This window comes from Pygocentrus nattereri, chromosome 22 (genome assembly GCF_015220715.1).
Source record: "Pygocentrus nattereri isolate fPygNat1 chromosome 22, fPygNat1.pri, whole genome shotgun sequence".
In the NCBI taxonomy this organism is placed as follows: Eukaryota; Metazoa; Chordata; class Actinopteri; order Characiformes; family Serrasalmidae; genus Pygocentrus; species Pygocentrus nattereri.
Window position 1 is genome coordinate 10,434,794 of NC_051232.1, and position 22,004 is coordinate 10,456,797.

At 40.7% G+C, this 22,004-nt stretch overlaps 1 pseudogene; it reads right to left on the minus strand.

Moving 5' to 3' along the window:
- Window positions 1-15,774: 15,774 nt before the first annotated feature.
- Window positions 15,775-20,931, minus strand: LOC119261973 (annotated as a pseudogene).
- Between the last annotated feature and the right edge of the window lie 1,073 nt (window positions 20,932-22,004).

Below are 22,004 nucleotides of genomic sequence, written 5' to 3' on the forward strand. Positions count from 1 at the left end.
ACCTCACGTCTGGCCGACGCTATTGGGTGCTATTAGCCTTCCGTTAGCATTAGCTACCGCGGCCCGCTAACCTCGCGTCTGGCTGACGCTATTGGGTGCTATTAGCCTTCCGTTAGCATTAGCTACCGCGGCCCGCTAACCTCGCGTCTGGCTGACGCTATTGGGTGCTATTAGCCTTCCGTTAGCATTAGCTACCGCGGCCCGCTAACCTCGCGCCTGGCCGCCGCTATTGTGTACGATTTCTCGCTCTGGCGCTCCCTAACTTGGCTCTGTAACTGCGTGTCTCCCTGTCGCTGTCCCTTGTGTGCTCTCGCTAGCGTTAGCCACCATGGCCTGTTCACTGCGTCTGGCCAACACTTGTGAGTCTTTAGTCTCTCACTAGCATTAACCACCTCGGCCCTGTTCCCGCGCGCTTGGCCGCCGCTATTAGGTGCTATTTTCCTCCCTCTAGTTTCTAATTCACTGCAGTAACTACATACTTGGCTGGCACCATTACACACATGTAATAAGCAGCATTAATCATTTTGGCGTTATACACACTTTTAATCTATTGGTTGTACATAAGTAGGTAAGATAATTAAATATATGTGAAGATAAAACCATATTAGGCCGCTGTGAGGGAAGTTAGGGGGTTCTAAAAATTCGATTTATCTGCATTTCCTATTGAAGAGCCTGTTTGGCCTCATTTAAGTGAAGCTAGAGCCTCTGCCAACCACTGGACTGTGTTTACAAGCTATATAAGCTACAGTTGGTAACAGCTCTGGGGTTTTTCTACTTATTGTTCCTGTTCACATTCATTTTTATTCAGGTTTCATACTTTGGTCAATTGTAAATACACTCTATGCAGATAAAGTACATGAAGCTCAACTTAGCAATGAGATTAAAGCACTAAGAGAAAGTCAGTGTACTCGTGTGTATGAGTATTGGAGTGTATGTAGATATGTGCATGTATAGATGTATAAATATAGAGTAATATTTTTATATACATATATACATTTATATATATATATTTTTGGATAGTGTTAGAGCCCAAGTATATTGATGAGTTATAGACCCAAGTGTTTACTGCGATGTGCAGTTTTGTTATTTGAGAAGTTGAAATGATCTTCTTTGTGAATGTATATGAAGTGCAAGTAATATGCAATGTTGCTGTGAAACTGCGATAAGAAGAGAAGTACAAGACCAAAGATTGTTGAAAAGAGATGATTTAGTTTTGTATGTTGATGAAACTGAGAGTTCAAGCGGAACACACTCTCATCATGTCTTCTGTGTCCTGTTTCCAGATTTTATCTAGGCCCTGCTAACCCCAGGGTCGCATAACTGTTATGTCCCATCCCGCACACCACGGGGGGTGTAACATGAGGAATCAGACGAGGTGGGAGGCAGAGATACTTAAAGGTGAATTCCACTGATTTTTCTAAATTTCAGTGGTTGAGATACAAACAGACATTCAAATTGTTTTAATGTGAAATGGTTCATTTCTGTAGAACTTGCAGACTCCTGTCTTTACAGTGATGGTAATGGAAACCAGGGGCCTCATTTATAAAACTTTGCGTGGAATCTGGAGTGAAAATGTACGTGCGCTCAAAACCAGGAAATTGCGTGCGCACAAAAAAAAAATCTGATTTATAAAACCCTGCGTACGCACACCTGCACGTTGTTTCCTCTTTATAAATCACAACCATCTTCAAACTGAGCGCAGCTGAATCAGCCGCACGTTCCGCCTCCGCCCCGCCCACTTTTACCCATAAATGGTCAATGCAAATCACTCATAAATATTTAAATGGCAGCTTGCCCCATTCTTTTTGAAGCAGAATAATGGATGAGAAAAAGACGAAAAAACGAAAATTTGGAGAATGTGAAGTGGAAGTCCTTGTTTCAGAGGTCGAGGCAAGGAAAAATGTGTTGTTTGGGAGCCTTAGTAGTGGAGTGACGAACAAACGCAAGTTTGTTGAGTGGCAACATGTGGCTGCAGCTGTTAACAATGTAAGCTCTACAAGCCGCACTGTTGCAGAAGTAAAAAAGAAATGGTCGGACTTGAAAGTAGATGCAAAGAAACGGATTTCTTTGCACAGGAAGAGTGCAAGTGCTACTGGTGGGGGAAAGGCCACACTTTCTCCGTCTCCTTTTCATGAGAGGATGGCATGTTTAATTGGGGAACCCCTGTTAAGTGGCGTGGTGACTGAAAAGGAGGGCGATACAGACTTGGCTGATGAACCCATCACTGGTGAACCAGGTAAAAACAAATTATCCATAATCGTACATAGTTTTAATAAAGACGCAATAATCAGACTTTTTTTCCTAGAATGGTTTATTAAATTATTTAACCATCACTGTTTTTTAGAGAGGACTGTGGGAGTGGACAGCAGTCATTCAGCTGAAGACTGCCAACCCGGCCCCAACGGTGTCTCCGGTGCCCCGGTTGCCTCCAGCGGTGTCTCCGGTGCCCCGGTTGCCTCCAGCGGTGTCTCCGGTGCCCCGGATGCCTCCAGCGGTGCACCACGTGCTTTAAGCGGAGGTCGTGTTCTGACTGAGGCTGTTTTACTAACACAAATAAACACAATTACAGCAATTGACAATTTAACAAATGAGCTTAAAGAGATTAAGGGGATACTGTCTGAAATGTCAAGTACATTAAAAGAACTTGAAAAATACCTTTGCGTTTCTCTCCAATTATTTATAATCGACGCATCACGTCCTCGCACAGTCTGACTGCTTGAATGTTATGTGCGTCAGGTGGGTAAACATGTGGGTCTGGTTCAGGGTCATTTGCTTGTTGGTCGGTCATTATCAGGGGGAGACCATTCTGCTGTGCCATGTTGTGTAGCACGGCACATGCTCTCACTATCCGGCAGACTTTTTCTGGGTTGTAAAGCAGTCTCCCACCTGATGCATCTAAACAGCGCCATCGGCCTTTTAGCAGCCCGATGGTGCGTTCTACAACAGAGCGTGTCAGAGTGTGCACGTCATTGTAGCGTCTCTCCTCTGTGCTCTGTGGGTTTGGAAATGGAGTGAGGAGCCAGCGCTTGAGCGGGTAGCCACTATCACCTAAAGAAATTAATCAGAGATAATGTTGCATTTACTGCTAGGGCAACTGCTTAAATTAAAATAATAATAATACATTTTAAACTTACCAAGAAGCCAACCATCCCGTACAGCTCCATTTTCAAGACGGGTTCCTACACTGCTGTTCCTCAGAATAAATGAGTCATGAGTAGAACCAGGCCATCGAGCAACTACGTTGGTTAAGGTCATTGTAGCATCGCATATGACCTGTACGTTTATAGAATGAATTTGCTTTCTGTTGATGAAAGCAGCTTCATTCTGGCAACATGAGTGCAGTCAATTGCTCCGATTACATTTGGGAAACCGGCCACTGCTGCGAATTGCACTTTAATGTCAGCCTGTTCACTCAAAGTGTAAGGAAACCTGATGTACCGACCTGTCAGTTTTATTATGCCAGATAATACGCCTGACATCATGGAGCTTAAGGATGGTTGAGATATCCCCGACCTGTCTGCTAATTCCCTCTGAAAGCAACCAGTTGCCAGGAATCCAAGGGTTGTTAACACCTGTAAATGGACAGGTATTGCCCGATTTCGTAGTGTTGGTCTCTCCAAATCTGGACCCAACTCAGCACACAGTGTCAAGAGAATTGCTCTTGGAAACCTAAATCGGCTCATTAACCAGTCATCATCGTTTGCAAAAAAATCTTCATGATCTCGAAAAATACGTTGTCGCCTTATTTGGCGGCTCGCTAGGTCTTCGAGTAATGCCAAAAAAGCCATTATGACAGACAGCGCATCAGTCGATCTTGTCTATTTATATAGCTGTGATTTACTGCAAATAGTTACAGCTGTTAATTATCTCAAAATATTAACAACCAATTTCCCTTTACTGTATCTTTATTGCTTTATTATTAGTTCCATTTGCTGTCGTCATGATGATGATAAATACGTTTTATTAAGTACCTTTTAAAACGTGTTTAAAAGTGTGAAATAAAACAATATGTAGAATTAAATTAACCTTAATTAAAATGCAGAGTGAAATAAAACCAGCTAGAATAAAATAGTACTACAAATAAAGTCGAATAAGATACAGCATGCACTAAAACCTTAAACATACAGACAAAAAATAATGACTGCAAATTAATTAATAATTAATTAATATGTGTTTGTTAATCTTTGTTAATCCTTCTGTTCTTAATCTTGATCTATTCGGGATGAACTGATGCGTGAGGATGGTTTGCGCATTTACTTGCAATTCTCTATTTAACCAGATGATGTCACTATTTCCCCACTCTCTCTATCTCTCTCTCCGCAATGTTTTACAGGTTTACGGCAGCTCTAGAGTTTGCTTAAAACTACGCACGTTTTTACGCCACGTACTTTTTTATAAATCACAGTTTTTGCGCAAGATGTTGCGTGCGCACATTTCAGACCCGTTTTTGTGCGTACGCACGCTTTATAAATGAGGCCCCAGGACTCTTAACGTCTACAATCCAAAACCACCAGTGAACCTACATGTCTTCTGAGTTTTATGTACGACTGATGATGGTAAAAAAAATTCTTTGGGGACTATTTTGCCATAGAATAGCCTTCATGTATTCCTCCACCATGAATGGATTCAAATCGAACATCAGGCAGTTTATTCATAACGACTGCACATGACGCCTTTCTGGGGGAAGCTTTTAGAGGCATTAACTCCTCAGATGTCTGATTCCTGTCATCATCACTGTCAAAAGTTCTGACTCTGAGTCTGTCTAGAACAAAGCATTTCATACTAAACCTCTGCATGAATTGTTGATGTTAACTACACTGCTCAAAAAAATAAAGGGAACACTTAAATAACACAATATAACTAGTAAATCATAAGAAGTAATATAAATATAAAATATAAGAAGTAAATCAAACTTCTGTGAAATCAAACTGTCCACTTAGGAAGCAACACTGATTGACAATCAATTTCACAGCTGTTGTGCAAATGGAATAGACAACAGGTGGAAATTATTGGCAATTAGCAAGACACACTCAATAAAGGAGTGGTTCTGCAGGTGGGACCACAGACCACTTCTCAGTACCTTTCTGCTTTCTGGCTGATGTTTTGGTCACTTTTGAATGTTGGTGGTGCTTTCACACTCGTGGTAGCATGAGACGGACTCTACAACCCACACAAGTGGCTCAGGTAGTGCAGCTCATCCAGGATGGCACATCAATGCGAGCTGTGGCAAGAAGGTTTGCTGTGTCTGTCAGCGTAGGGTTTAGAGCCTGGAGGCACTACCAGGAGACAGGCCAGTACACCAGGAGACATGGAGGAGGCCGTAGGAAGGCAACAACCCAGCAGCAGGACCGCTACCTCCGCCTTTGTGCAAGGAGGAACAGGAGGAGCACTGCCAGAGCCCTGCAAAATGACCTCCAGCAGGCCACAAACGTGCATGTGTCTGCACAAACGGTTAGAAACCAACTCCATGAGGAGGGCCCGACGTCCACAGATGGGGGTTGTGCTCACAGCCCAACACTGCAGGATGCTTGGCATTTGCCAGAGAACACCAGGATTGGCAAATTCACCACTGGCGCCCTGTGCTCTTCACAGATGAAAGCAGGTTCACACTGAGCACATGTGACAGACGTGACTGAGACGCAGTGGAAAGCCATCTGCTGCCTGCAGCATCCTTCAGCATGACCGGTTTGGCAGAGGGTCAGTAATGGTGTGGGGTGTCATTTCTTTAGAGGGCCGCACAGCCCTCCATGTGCTCGCCAGAGGTAGCCTGACTGCCATTAGGTACCGAGATGAGAACCTCAGACCCCTTGTGAGACCATATGCTGGTACGGTTGGCCCTGGGTTCCTACTAATGCAGGACAATGCTAGACCTCATGTGGCTGGAGTGTGTCAGCAGTTCCTGCAAGATGAAGGCATTGAAGCTATGGACTGGCCCACCCGTTCCCCAGACCTGAATCCAATTGAGCACATCTGGGACATCATGTCTCGCTCCATCCACCAACGCCACGAATCACCACAGACTGTCCAGGAGTTGGCGGATGCTTTAGTCCAGGTCTGGGGCTGGGAGGAGATCCCTCAGGAGACCATCCGCCACCTCATCAGGAGCATGCCCAGGCATTGTAGGGATGTCATACAGGCACGTGGAGGCCACACATAATACTGAGCCTCATTTTGACTAGTTTTAATGACAATACATCAAAGTTGGATCAGCCTGTCGTGTTTTTCCACTTTAATTTTGTGTGTGACTCCAAATCCAGGCCTGCATTGGTTAATACATTTTATTTCCATTGATGTATTTTGTGTGATTTTGTTGGCAGCACATTCAACTTTGTACAGAACAAAGTATTCAATGAGAATATTTCATTCATTCAGATCTAGGATGTGTTATTTGAGTGTTCCCTTTATTTTTTTGAGCGGTGTATTTAATCAAGCAGAAATTTTGAAAAATGGGTGGAATTCCCCTTTAAATCACAGAGCTGACCTGAGGTGTGTTGAGCTGCATATTATTCAGCACTTTATAAAGCTGTTGGCTCCTGATTTTGTTTCTTTTAGGAGTCAGTGGCTCCTCCAGCTGTTTTTGTCTGCAGCCCTGTGACATGAGTACAGAGACTCAACTTGGATTTGAACCACTGAAACTCGAGTCAGACCTGATCCAGCTCGTCTGTTAGCTGCCAGGTTTAGTGGGCTCATTCATTTTTTCTCTCTCTCACTCTCACTCTCACTCTCACTCTCTCTCACACACACACACACAGACATGCTCCCCAGGGAAGGAGATAGTTGTATGAATTGATGTCTGATGGTGTGTGAATCTTTAGCTGTTTTTGCTTTTGATCTGAATGGAATCTCAGCTTACTAATCAATACAGCCGGATCTGAGACTATTGGACTGATTTATTGATTCAGGTCAGAGTCACAGCATCATACAGCACACGGACAGATGGACTTCAGGCTGGAACTGTGGATGGTTACAACTTGTGAAAGGCAAATAGCAAAATATTCCGGGTTCATGCAGGGTTTAGTGATGTGAATTGACAGTAAATCTGGTTTAGTAGAAGTTTAGTGGTACCAGTTTAGTTCAGTAGTTTAGTATCAGTTAGACTTGTGCTTGTTTTAACAGAGCAGTCAGATTTAGTTTAATGCACAGCTGTGTGTTAAATCCTGAAGTTACCAGTTCAGCTGAATCTGTGTTGTTAAACTGTGTTAATGCCTTAAAACAGTAATGATCACAAAATACAACAATGAGCAAAATCAGTTTAATGTCATTCTGTTTAAATTTCATTTCACAGCATTTCATCACAAACATCTGAGAAATCTGCTCCTAGTTTACAGAGAAATCTTCAATGCTGAGTAACTTCTTGCTGCTGTTTTGTTTAATATGACTATTTTATCACATCATAAAAGTGTTTTCATTTCTTTATCAGTTCACTGGTATCTACTGCCTTCTGTCCAGTTTTGTATCCACAGCTCAACAAAAACAGAATCACTTGATCAGTCGTATCATTTTATTGTGCTCACATTTTACATTATATTGATCTGTTTAAGTTAAGTGACCATAATTAAACCCACAACAGGGAAATTTCACCTCTACATTTTAACCCATTCATGCAGTGAAACCACATACACACTAGTGAATGCGAACACACTAGGGGGCAGTGTGCATTCTTGCCCAGAGCAGTGGGCAGCCCTATCCATAACGCCTGGGGAGCTCCTGGGGCTTAGGTACCTTAGCTTAAGGGCACTTCAGTCATGCACTCTCAGCTCAGGGGACCGAACCGGTGACCTACCCTTTGGCCCATGACTGCCCTAAAACAAGCCTGTGCATTGGCCAGGAACCGAACCCAGGTGAGAATCCCACCACTGAACCACCAATTTACACTGGAAGGTCCTGTTTATCTTTGCATTCCACTCAAGCAGGTGTCAAACTCTTCATCTGATTTACTGTAAAAATAGTGATTTTTATTCAATATGTTAATCTGCCAAATATGCATAAAATATGTAAATCTAGCTACTGAGGCAAAGCACTGTTCTTATGAATGGCACCTACAGCGCCCCCTGTGGGGAATCTTCAGCCTGCATGACGCTGACACAAGTGAACAAATCATTGCAAATGCAACAAATGAAATCTCAACAAACCAGGAAATCTCGAAAATGCACAACAGGTCTTGTTTTTTCAGTTTAGATCAACAGACTAGACTAGATTAGTAAGTATGAGATTAATCAGATACCTTTTAGAAACTTAGTCTACAGTTAACTTATTCAGCTAATTATACAGACTTCAAATGAAATAAATGATTTTGACAGAACTTGAGTTTTAAAGATCTCCGCATTAAAAGAAGAAACCTTTAAACTTTGTTTAGGTTTCTGATCTAAAAACACGCCAACACTCTACATTCTTACAATCTATCAAGAAATTTCATCTTTTATAGTGAAGAGCTCCAAACATTTTCAAGCTGATTCATCTCATACATTCAGATCTAGTCTAGTCTGTTCATCTTAAAATCAACAGATCAGATTTAAAAGTAAAGTTTCTCCAGAACTGAGCTTGAAGCTTCTTCAAACTTTCTCATCTCAAGAAATCAGGTTTTATGGAAATGCTAAGATCAATTTGTCCAGTTTTTTGCTGTTTTTAGATTATTATAATGACATCACTTCAAGTTCATGTGCCAGAGAAAATCAATATTTACCTATTTCAAGATTTGTAACACAATCATTCTTGTAAATCAGGCTTTGTTCCTGATCTTGATTGTTTCATGTCTAAAAATTACTCTCTATACAGTCTGAATCCTCCAACCATCAGAAAATCAAATGTCAGAAAACATCAGTTCTGATTAAAGAGGATCAGTTCTAAACACAAAATTCACTTTAACAAAATAGTCTCTTCTCACAGATCCACACATGCTGTTCATAACAATTAATATTACTCCAGTTCAGTACAGGATCAGACCCAGAGCCAGTTACAACGCATGATCCATAAATGTTTGGTTGTCCAGATCTCCAGAAGCTGAAAGAGAGAATGAGAGTATGTAGTGTGAGTATCAGAGCAGTGAGGAGTCAGTGGAGCAGATTTACTGTGATACTGAGAGTAAACAGTGTGGAGGAAACATATTCATTCACTCATAAACGAGGATTAACCCTGAGCGGAAAACAGCAGAGACTTCTTGATGTGTTTGGACTGAACATTGTAATATAATATAATATAATATTTACAGTGGATTTTATAAACAAACTTACAAGTGAAACATGAAAAATAAATTTTACTGGTAAAAATTCATTAAAAGGAAAAACAGAATATATAGTAGTGGCTATTTCATACTTAATCTTCAAATGCATGTGCATGACCATATCCAGAGAGTCAGGTTATTCTTTATTTTTAGGAAAAGACTCAGAAATAAAAATCAATATAATTAAATCATTTAATTATTTAATTTAGAAATGGAATATTATATACTAGAATATAATTTGTACAAACAAAAGCAGAATTTTAAGGTTTCTTTTGTTTAATAGTATAAACTATATAAATAGTATAAATTTCCTGATCATTCATTTTATTTTCATGATTTAAATGTAAAAAAGTGTCTTTATCAAACAATTGACTATTATGACTCAGAACATTACTGAAAATTTGCAGCTCTTTGTCTGAGAATATTTATTTTCTTTGGCTGCCAAAAGAAACAAAATCAATCAGAGTTTCAGTTGATGTGGGTCTTTAAAATGTGTAATGTTGATTGTGATTGGCTGTTACTCAGGACACATAAATACTTCAGTGTTACAGCGACACCAGCACTGGTCACCACCACAGTGACTTTATGAACAGCTCTTATTGACCTGCTGCACATTTTGTGTGATGCTGCTCTGTCACTGCTGAGTTTTATGAATCTGGCCCAGAAACTGCATCATCACCAGAGCACAGTTCAGTGGTCTCTTACCCAGTGGTCACTGTTGAGTTATCAACCCATTCCCATCTCCGAACTCCCTCTATGTGTCTGTAACTCAGACCAATCCATGCTGTCTGACCTCCTCTCAGCTTTTCAGTAAAGTCCTGTTGAAGTCAGTTGACCATTAAAATACAGTGGCAAGAAAAAGTATGTGAACCTCTTGAAATGTTATGGTCTTCTGCATTAACTTGTCATAAAATGTGATCTGATCCTCATCCAAGTCAAGTATATCGACAAATATAATGTGCCCAAAATAATAACGCACAAAAATAAATTTTCTTTCAGGACTTTATTGAACACACTCATTCAACATTTAAAGTGATAGTGGAAAAAGTATGTGAACCCTTGGAATTAATAGCTGGTTGACCCTCCCTTGGCAGCAATAACCTCAACCAGGCATTTCCTGTAGCTGTGGATCAGACCTGCACATCGTTAAGGAGGAATTTTAGCCCATTCTTCCTGGCAGAACTGCTTTAGCTCTGTCATGTTCCTTGGATGCCTCATGTGTACAGCTCTCTTCAAGTTAGTCCATAGCATTTCTATAGGGTTGAGATCTGGGCTCTGACTTGGCCACTCCAAAAGGCGGATTTTGTTTTTCATAAGCCATTCTGTTGTGGACTTGCTCCGGAGTTTTGGGCCATTGTCCTGTTGCATCACCCAACTTCTATAGAGTTTCAGCTGGCGTACAGACTCTCTCACATTATCCTGTAGAATTTTTTGATACACTTGGGAATTCATCTTCCCCTCAATGACTGTAAGCTAGCCAGGCCCTGATGCAGCAAAGCAGGCCCAAATCATGATGTTCCCTCCACCATACTTGACGGTTGGGATGATATTTTTATGGTGATGTGCAGGTGCCTTTTTTACGCCAGATGTATCGCTGCGTGTTCTTTCCAAATAGTTCAATCTTAGTTTCATCTGTCCACAAAACATTTTGCCAGTACCGTTGTGAAGTGTCAATGTGCTCTTTCGCAAACTTCAGGCGTGCAGCAATGTTCTTTTTAGTAAGCAGCGGCTTCCTTCGTGGTGTCCTGCCATAGACACCCTGCTTGTTCAAAGTTTTACGAACTGTAGATTCATGAACACAGATGTTAGCCTGCATCAGTGCCGCCTTAAAATCTTTGGCTGTCACTCGGGGTTGTTTCTTTACCTCATTGATGAGTCTCCGTTGTGCTCTTGGGGTCATTTTGACTGGGCGCCCACTTCTTGGCAGAGTAGCCACAGTCCCAAATTGTCTCCATTTGTAGATTGTTTGCCTTACTGTAGACTGGTGAATTTCTAAAGTCTTTGAAATTGCTTTGTAAGACCTTTCCAGCTTTATGTAAAGCAACAATTTTTGATCATAGATCCTCTGAAAGCTCTTTTTGGCGAGGCATGGCTTACATACGCATATCCTTCTTGTGTGGAGCAAACTCAAAAAGTCTAAGTGGTTTTTATCAGTCAAAGTAGCTCTAGTACACACCTCCAAACTCATTTTCTTAACAAGACTCTAGGTATGACTCCAATTAGCTTTTTTGAGATCATTAACTCAAGGGTTCACATACTTTATCCACTAGCACTATAATGTTTTCATTGTTGTTCTCAATGAAGATATGAAGGATAAAAAATATTTTGTGTTATTATTTTGGGCACATTATATTTGTCGATTGCTTGACTTGGATGAGGATCAGATCACATTTTATGACAAGTTAATGCAGAAGACCATAAAATTTCAAGAGGTTCACATACTTTTTCTTGCCACTGTACATTAGCAAAGACTCACAACACATGAATGATTATCTCACATGTAGCTGCTTATTATAAGAACAGCAGCAGCAGCAGTAACGACAGTCTAATCAGGGTCTTTTACAGCTCTAGACACAGACGTCTGGGTGACTGTTGATTGCTTGTTATCCAGTGACTCTAATTCTCATTCCAGTGAGAGAAGAGAGATTATATTCAGACACAGTCACCACTGATCATCTTAAAGCTGCTTTGATTTGGTTTGTTGAAGAGAAAAGTCTCTCCACACTGCAAACACTGATACTTAAATGACTCGTAACATAGATGCTGCCTGTTTTTAATGAAAGAGTTCAGTGTAGTTTGTGAAAACTGGTAAAGTTTAAATGTGCATCATTCGCTCTCCAGTTCATACAGTCTGTATATATACAAAATGAGCCTGTTTAGAATTAATAACACATTTTCATATATCCTCCTACAACAGTTTAGCCCCGCCCTCTCACACTGACGTTATAAGGAGTGTTTCAGTCTGAACTGCTTTTTAAATGAGCCGCAGTAAAGGGCAGCCAATCAGGTAATTTATATATACACTGCTCAAAAAAATAAAGGGAACACTCAAATAACACATCCTAGATCTGAATGAATGAAATATTCTCATTGAATACTTTGTTCTGTACAAAATTGAATGTGCTGACAACAAAATCGCACAGAAATCATCAATGGAAATCAAATTTATTAACTTTATTTATTGTATTGTATTAACAAATTTATTGTAGTGTGTGGAAAAACACACTACAGGCTGATCCAACTTTGATGTGATGTCCTTAAAACAAGTCCCTACAACGCCTGGGCATGCTCCTGATGAGGTGGCAGATGGTCTCCTGAGGGATCTCCTCCCAGACTTGGACTAAAGCATCCGCCAACTCCTGGACAGTCTGGTGCAACGTGGCGTTGGTGGATGGAGTGAGACACGATGTCCCAGATGTGCTCAATCGGATTCAGGTCTGGTGAACGGGCGGGCCAGTCCATGGCTTCAATGCCTTCATCTTGCAGAAACTGCTGACACACTGCAGCCACATTAGGTCTAGCATTGTCCTGCATTAGGAGGAACCCAGGGCCAACCGCACCAACATATGGTCTCACAAGGGGTCTGAGGATCTCATCTCGGTACCTATTGGCAGTCAGGCTACCTCTGGCGAGTACATGGAGGGCTGTGCGGCCCTCCAAAGAAATGCCACCCCACGCCATTACTGACCCACTGCCAAACTGGTCATCCTGAACAATGTTGCAGGCAGCAGATCGCACTCCATGGTGTCTCCAGACTCTGTCACGTCTGTCACATGTGCTCAGTGTGAACCTGCTTTCATCTGTGAAGAGCACAGGGCGCCAGTGGTCCTGCTGCTAGGTTGTTGTCGTCCTACAGCCTCCTCCATGTCACCTTGTGTTCTGGCCTGTCTCCTGGTAGCACCTCCAGCCGCTGGACACTACGCTGACATTGATCAGCTCGCATTGATGTGCCATCCTGGATGAGCTGCACTACCTGAGCCACTTGTGTGGGTTGTAGAGTCTGTCTCATGCTACCACGAGTGTGAAAGCACCACCAACATTCAAAAGTGACCAAAACATCAGCCAGAAATCAGAAAGGTACTGAGAAGTGGTCTGTGGTCCCCAACTGCAGAACCACTCCTTTACTGAGTGTGTCTTGCTAATTGCCAATAATTTCCACATGTTGTCTTTTCCATTTACACAACAGCTGTGAAATCGATTGTTAATCAGTGTTGGTTTCTAAGTGGACAGTTTGATTTCACAGAAGTTTGATTTACTTGGAGTTATATTGTGTAGTTCCCTAAAGTGTTCCCTTTATTTTTTTGAGCAGTGTGTATACATATATTATTCTTAAAGGCACAGTAACAGCCTGTTTAAAGGGAAGAATGGAGTTTGGAAAATGATCATGTAAGAATGAATTATCACTGTTTTTGGCATATAAATCCACATAAACACCAAACATGGACCTTTTTTAGAAAAATGAAAGAAAAATGTAGAATATGAGCTTTTAATGAAAAATTAAAACTTTTTATTACCAACATTAGTTAATGCCAGATTAACAGTAAAGTATGATGTTATAAACTTTGTGTAAAAGTGTCTTGATTTTTTTCTTTTATTTACCCCACAAAACACTCACCTGCTCTTCTCTGCTGTTTATGATCAGCAGGTCTGCTCCTCTCGCTCTGCAGTCCTGTCTGCTCTCATCCCAGCTCTTCCTCTCAGTAGAGATGTAATAAACACTGGAACTGAAGTATCTCCATCCTGGTTGGTTAATGAGTCTCTCTGTTCAGACAGAAATATATGAATGATTCCCAGAACACATTGATAACAATCATACATTATTAGTGCATTTATTAATAAAGTCAGAACTAAAAACTCTAATTAATTTCTTACAGTGAACATAATTCATTCAAATAAGACGTGTTTACCTTCAATATGAATCACTAAATATGAAGTGAATAATCAGCATTTATATGCTGTAACTTACAAGTTAGATTTGATGGTTATGTGAAGTTACTGTGTGCATTCAAGCCTCATGTGTCACTGTGATCACCAGCAGTAGCCTTTTCAATTTTATATTTAACCTTTTATCTTTTTTATTTAATTTTATTATTTTTTAAATTTGTGTCTTAATTATTTATTACATTATTTAGTCCGTTGGTGTTTGTGCAGTTTGTAGTTTGTGTTTCATTGTGTTCCTAATATAATCCACAGAATTACAGCATGTAAACAGTTGTGTAATGAATAATAATAATAATAATAATAATAATAATAAATTGATAATAAATTACATTTGTATAGCACCTTTCACAAACCCAAGGTCACTCCACATAGCATGGGGAAAAAAAGAAGTCTAAGCAGTGAAGGAGGAAGAAAAATGCTCATGAAAGAGAAAAGTGTTGAATTCAGATTTGAAGGAGGAGAAAGAAGAGCAGTCCTGGGGGGATTGAGGAAGAGAGTATTTTAATTAAGGGCACATGTGTTTCCTTTCTTGTTCTTCATTCTGTTTATTCTTGTTTTACTTGTTAATAGTGTGCTGGTCTGATCAGTTCAGGATGTTACTATCATACATGTGTGCACTCAGCTATACAAGTGTAGCACACTTGGCAAAATAAAGTGAGTCTGATTCTGACTGTGATTCTGTAGTGAGAGCAGAATAGAACCAGTTACAGAGAATAAACAGAGTAAACCAGTTAAAGTGAGTCTGTTAGCAGCAACGTGTGATGATCACCTGGCAAACCTTCATCTTTATGGACACAGATTCAACAATAACAGCTGGGCTTTTTGAGCAGTAATTATGAAGCACATTCATATTATCTCTAATCTCATATTAAGCACTGCACTTCTGAGAGATTCATGTTAAAGATTTTCTACTTATTGCCAGCTACAAACTACACTTTGTCCCAGAGACATTTAATAGGACATGAAAAGATAACATAGTAAGTAAACCCACCTTTTCATTTTATAAAAATATGAATACATAATGAAAGACATTTGACAAAGAACATTTTGGCCAGAAGCTAAAAAAGTGGTCATGTTCAAAATCCAGTGTATTACCAATCTAACTGATTAGCCTAACTAGCATGCTCCCTAGCCAGATAGGTAAGTCTGCTCAGATTACCACGTGTCCTGATTTTAATAAATCATAAATGAGGTGTGGCTCGACTAAAGTCACTGAATGTTGTTTACACTACAATGAGCTGCACAAGTTATTTCTAATGGCCTAATAGTTTTTAGCTAACACTAAAACTACTGGTAGTTCTCAACTGGACTTAAATGGTCAGCTGTAGCAAAATGTAGCCAATATTTAAATATTTTAACAGAAGATCAGTTTGTCTTACTATTTTGAACCAAACTGAAGAGGTGGTGCATTTTGCAGTGTCCCAGCGAGGAGACCAGACTCACACTGATGACCTCATTTATAAAGAATGTTGTTTCAGGAACAGCCAAGAACATGTCTTACATAAAGAAATCATGTTCACCAATCACTCACCCAGTTCACAAAACTTCCTCTCAAATCCTGAATTCTGTAACTCTATTGTCGGGTTGGTGTTACTGGTCTGTAACTGGTCTCTCTATATAGTCAGGTTGATGTTACTGGTCTTTAACTGGTCTCTCTATATAGTCAGGTTGGTGTTACTGGTCTGTATCTGGTCTCTCTCTATAGTCAGGTTGGTGTTACTGGTCTGTAACGGGTCTCTCTCTTTAGTCAGGTTGGTGTTACTGGTCTGTAACTGGTCTCTATATATAGTCAGGTTGATGTTACTGGTCTGTATCTGGTCTCTCTCTTTAGTCAGGTTGATGTTACAGGTCTGTAACTGGTCTCTCTCTTTAGTCAGGTTGGTGTTACAGGTCTGTAACTGGTCTCTCTATATAGTCAGGTTGGTGTTACTGGTCTGTATCTGGTCTCTCTCTATAGTCAGGTTGGTGTTACTGGTCTGTAATGGGTCTCTCTCTTTAGTCAGGTTGGTGTTACTGGTCTGTAACTGGTCTCTATATATAGTCAGGTTGGTGTTACAGGTCTGTAACTGGTCTCTCTCTCTGGTGAACTTGATCCACAGCTCTGTGATGGCAGTCAGGAGGAGAACACACAGCAGCCCCAGACACACTGCAGTCAGTCTGTAGTTTTTACCTCCTGTAATGTAAAATTAGAATTTGACTACATTTACGTCTTTTAAGATCTTTTTTTTTCGCATTGGCCCTAAATACAGAGGCTTCAGACCCGAACTACGCTTACTTACAATGAATATTTTCCAGTCCTAGTATTCCTCTACAACACTGATAAACATGGCTAGCTGTGCTGTAATGGTGTTACTTGATAGATCATCACTATTTCTAAAAGTAAATGTGTAAAAGAGAATTTGTTGTTGGGGCTCATGGCCTCTAACAGTGTCTGCACACTCATAGATATCAAACACCATCTCCACTTGCTCTCCTCTGTCCAGCTCCTCATTACTGATATTATCATAAACATTCTGAGACATCTCTGATCTATAAGACTCACTAAAACACAGGATTACTGTGTGTCTGTCTGTAAGAACACGACTGCTGCACGTCTCACATCTATAATTAGTGTGATGGTTTTAGTTAAGGGAGTGACCAAGTGTTTCAAACTGAAAGTGGACTTCCTGTGTGTGGGTGAGATGTCAGTACACCAGAGCTCATGTGCTCAGTGTCTTGTCTTGCAGTTGGTTTTTAAATGTATACTTAAATTTAAGAACCAACTTATTGCTGAAATCAGTTAAAAGTCAGAGGTGTTAAAGGAGTCTGTCGGACCACGTCTTGCATCTTTATGTAATAACACTACATGCAGCTTAAGAAAGGCAGTCTCATGCAAAATCAACATTGTATTATACACATTAGATGAAAATATAATGACAGTAGAAGATAATTCACTCAGAAGACTCGTCCTTCTCCACGTTTTGACAGAGTGCTCTTTGAATATTATATAACACAATTGCAGATCCATCCACTTGGTGAAGGGGTCCAAAGCACAACACATTACAAAATGTTCTTTTGCACGTTGCATGCAATGACACATTTCCACCAGAGAGGTCTCCAAATTCCCAAAACTAACATAGTGCAGCTCTAAGTTCCTGCCAATCTAACAAGGTTTTCAACGGACAAATAAAAATACAAAATCCATCATTAAAGAAGAACACACAGGACTTCATATGCTGAAGCTCAGTTCTTTTATTTTTGATTTTTTATCTATAGTTATAGATATATAGTTCTCAAATGGAGTGTGTAATAGTGAGATGCAGATTTGCACATTAAACAGAGACGAGGCACCATTAACCTGATACCCAGGATCATCAGAGGATCTCAAATTGGTCCTGTTCAGAGCGTCCTGTACTACTGGTCAGTGCTTGATGAGTGCACTCTTAAGAAAGGCTGTCTCAATACTTTTGGACAAATAGTGTGTTACAATTTCTGATACATCTTAAAAATATGGTGATTATTGCTCTGAATACATGACCTCCCAGGACACAGTGTTTCTGATACAAAGCACCACCTTCAACAGCTTACAACATTGTTTTTTAGTCTGTGGTTATGACGACTTCTGAACTCGTCTATCAAGTGAACATTTCTCAGTGTGGAGGTCACATGATGTGGTTTATGTGGGTGTTCTTCATAGATGGCCTTATATTGTTTCCTAAAACAGTACAACATTTCTTTTTGCCATGTTATAATGAATGTTGTGGAAACTTGTCTTTATTCTTGTCTTTATTTCAGCATATTGTTTTAAAAAAACAGTGGAAACTAATCTGACTGTATTACTTTGTTTTTAATCCTTTTTAGGTTACAGTTTGTTTTTAACATTCAGTAATACATTTTTCAAATAACACTCCCAGCACTGCCGACTGAGTGTGACGACTTTCACAGGAAGACATCACATTGGACACGCCAGCATAAAAACACCAGAAGACACACACGAGGAAGCGTCACCAAGGCAACGCAGCTGAAACACTACCCACAAGTTGGAGTCAGCTGCTCTAAAATGAAACTTGACATGACTTGGCACTTTTCACATTTATTTTAGAAGCCACTGTGAACGGTTTCAGTATTTTACATCCTAGTAGTGTGCTGGGGTGATTTCTGTACATGATCTGATGTTATACAACTCATTATTTATTAGTGAAAGTGTACATCATGCACATACAGGAAAACGCCATTTAAATCATTTATAAATATGAAAATATGAGAGGCTTTTTTCAGCCAAAATTCAAACTTACCACTCACAAGCACCATCATGGTCTCACTCTCCCTACCAAACCTCTGACAACATCATAGTCTCACACTCCCTACCAAACCTCTGACAACATCATAGTCTCTTTCACTCACTAAACATTTGTACATTGATGAACCACTGACTTGTTCATCGATATTCCTGATCATTTAATGGTTTGTTAAAGAGAGTTATTTTAAAGTGTTACATATTTCTCAAACATATATTTAAAACATAAATTAAATGTCACACAGCTCTTTGAAACGTTGAGACCTGTTCACTTTTATTTAACATTGTTAATGTCACTTTTAGTTAAACATGTTTGTGTTATTTTTGTTGTTCTGTGTGGGTCTTTTGTGTGGGGGTTGGTCACAGTGAGGTGGGAGTTTACAGCTGGTGGTGACTTCACCCCATGAGTTCAGTGCTATGTACGTGCCTTTCTGGTTGGTGTTTAATAAAGAGCACTCCTCATGCTGTAAATCATTGGTGCTGTGTTTTATTGAGCTGATGCCACAATATTGTCAATTTGGAGACACAATGGCAAAATCTTTGAACTAATCTATTATTCCATAATGGGCAAGGATGAAACCCAGTTTTGGACCAAACTTCCATGACAATGGTGACAAATGTTTTAGTCTAGAATTGGCTTTAATCCACATCTGGGAAATTGGCCCTTAGACCTGGATTTAAGTTTAAGTGAAATGTTTTAATCCCACAAATGGGGAAATTTCACCTCCACATTTAACCCATCCGTGAAGTGAAACACCACAAACACACTAGTGAGCACACACACTAGGGGGCAGTTAGCACACTTGCCCAGAGCGGTGGGCAGCCCTATCCATGGCGCCCGGGGAGCAATTGGGTTAGGTGTCTTGCTCAACGATGCCTCAGTCATGGACTGTCAGCACTGGGAATTGAACCGGCAACCTTCCGGTCACAGGGCCAGTTCCCTAACCTCCAGCCCATGACTGCCCCCAGTTTGAAGAAACAGATTCTATTAATAATCAAATGAAGCAGACTTGGGACAATATCACCAAACATTAAACCATCAACTGGTCTCACTTGTGTACAAGAACTCTTTTCTACAGCTGTCTAGCTAGTATGATGTTGGGCTGAGTTAGCTCGCTAAGAGGTTAGCATTAGCTGTGTTAATCCAGAAACATGATTAAATTCGCCCTCTTCTTTGAGTGATGTGTACATTTTGACCCAGAACTATCATCTGTTTGCCTTGGATAGATTTACTAATGTTGATTTAGGCCTGTTATCTTTATGTTGATCCTGGATTCATTTGCTGTACCGATGCTAAAATGGATGAAGAGTGTCACACCAATTAATTTCGTGGGGCAATATGTGAACATGACTGTCCTGGATTAACCCTAAATATGTGGGTTGTTAGTGTCAGGCTAGCCGGGTGTTAGCATGGTGCTATATTCACATTTGATGCCAGCTCTTGTTTAAACACGGCTCATAACAGGAGGCAAATAACATGTTCATCACTTTGTATGTTGCAGTTCAAAGTAACAGACTGCCTTTTATTAATGGGGTGTTAGCCTGTTAGCATCTTAGCTATCTGTCCTGACTTGCTTAGCCGACTCTAGTGAGAGTGGAATGTATTCAGTTACAGTGAAAAGTGTAAACCAGTTAAATAGAGTCTCTAAACATCAGACAGGATCACACTGATGACATCAGATGGGTTTCAGGAACAGCAAAGAGATCCAGGAACACGTCTCACTTAAAGAATCACTTTAACCACTTTAATCACTCACCCAGTTCAGAAAACTTCCTCTCAATTCCATCTCTCTGTTTCTGTAGCTGGTCTCTCTCTTTAGTCATGTTGGTGTAACTGGTCTGTAAGTCGTTTCTCTCTGCAGTGAACATGAACCATGGCAGTGTGATGGCAGTCAGCAGGAGAACACACAGCAGCCCCAGACGCACTGCAGTCAGTCTGTGGTTTCTGCTTCCTGCAGTGTTTCTCTCTATGGAGAACAGATACAGAGATGCTTCAGTCACAACCAGTAACCGAGTTTTAAACGCAGATAAACTCTAACAGTGTGGCATTTAATCCCATCAGGATACAATCTAGATACTAGTCACATGAAGTGACCAGGTGTAAATAAGGTCTAAGAGACAAAGAAGATATTCATAAATGGATCTGGTGATTCATAAATACATCTAAATCCATGGCAGCCATTTAATTAATGGAGCCTATCCCAGCAGTCCCCGGGCCGAAGACAGGATACACCCTGGACAGGTTTACGTCCCTTACAGCACAATACGAATAAAACTACAGTACAAATACTCACTGAATATGTGCCATGAAGTACATCAGTGTTATCCTACCTCTCTGTAGGATTCTCTTTGTGTTGGTGTCCTCCGTCTCTGTGTTGGGGTCACGGCCTCTAACAGCATCTGCACATTCATACACAACCACCACCATCTCATCTTGATCTGCTCTGTTCAGCTCCTCAAAGCAGATCAGATTACCATAATCACTCTGAGACATCTCTAATCTATACAGTAATCAGTAAAACACTGAGCTGCTGTGTTTCTCTCTGTAGGATCGCAACTGCAGTGCTGCACTCTGTAGCTAGTTTAACTGTTTTAGTGGTGTTAATAAAGGAAGTGACCAAGACCTCAGAACTATCTTTAAATAGTTTTCCTGTGTGCTGGTGTAAATGCAGCAGAGCTCTCAGACTCTTTCTTTAAGCTGGTTCTTAGCCTTGTTATTGCATTAATGAGATATTATAATAATGAAATCTGAGTTTAGCTTTTCATGCACTGCATGTCCATGTCTGTGGTTTTGAATGGCCAGTCCATCATGTCGCTGCACATTTCTTATAGTGTTTTTATCTCACTGCTTCACAGGCTAGTCAGTAGCAGCAGTTTGATTCTTTATCCCTCTCTTCTATTTACTGACAACTCCCACTGTTCCCAATGAGTCAAACATAAGCAAAGCTTAAAAAACTGATATCGTGAGCTTGTATGTGTTGATTAAGGTGCACTAAGTTGCCTCTAGAGGGCAGTACATTCATATGCAAGGTGAGTGCCTCAGAAACAACCACACACACACACACACACACACACACACACTAATATAAGCCACTTATCCTCCTGGATGGGTCCTGGAGTCTATCCTAGCAGTCACTAGCTAGGAAGCAGGAAGTACCCTGTGCAGGTGACCACTGATGTTGAGACACTGATGTTGGATGAGAAGGCCTGGAGGTCAAGACTCCGAGCAGGCCAGTCAAGTTCTTCCACACAAACTTGCTCATCCATGTCTTTATGGACCTTGCTTTGTGCACTGGTGCGCAGTCATGTTGGAACAAGAAGGGGCCATCGCCAAACTGTTCCCACAAAGTTGGGAGCATGAAATTGACCAAAGTCTCTTGGTTCTGAAGTATTATGCCTAGTTCACACTACACGATTTTAGCCTGGATTTTCAGTCGCCGACTGTTTTTTGTAGATCGCCGACAGAAACCTGTGGTCGGAGGCAAATCGGCGATCACTTGGCGCTCACTCAGTCGTGTAGTGTGAACGGCTGAAAGACGCTCGCCTAGCTGTCACCAAGTGGTCACC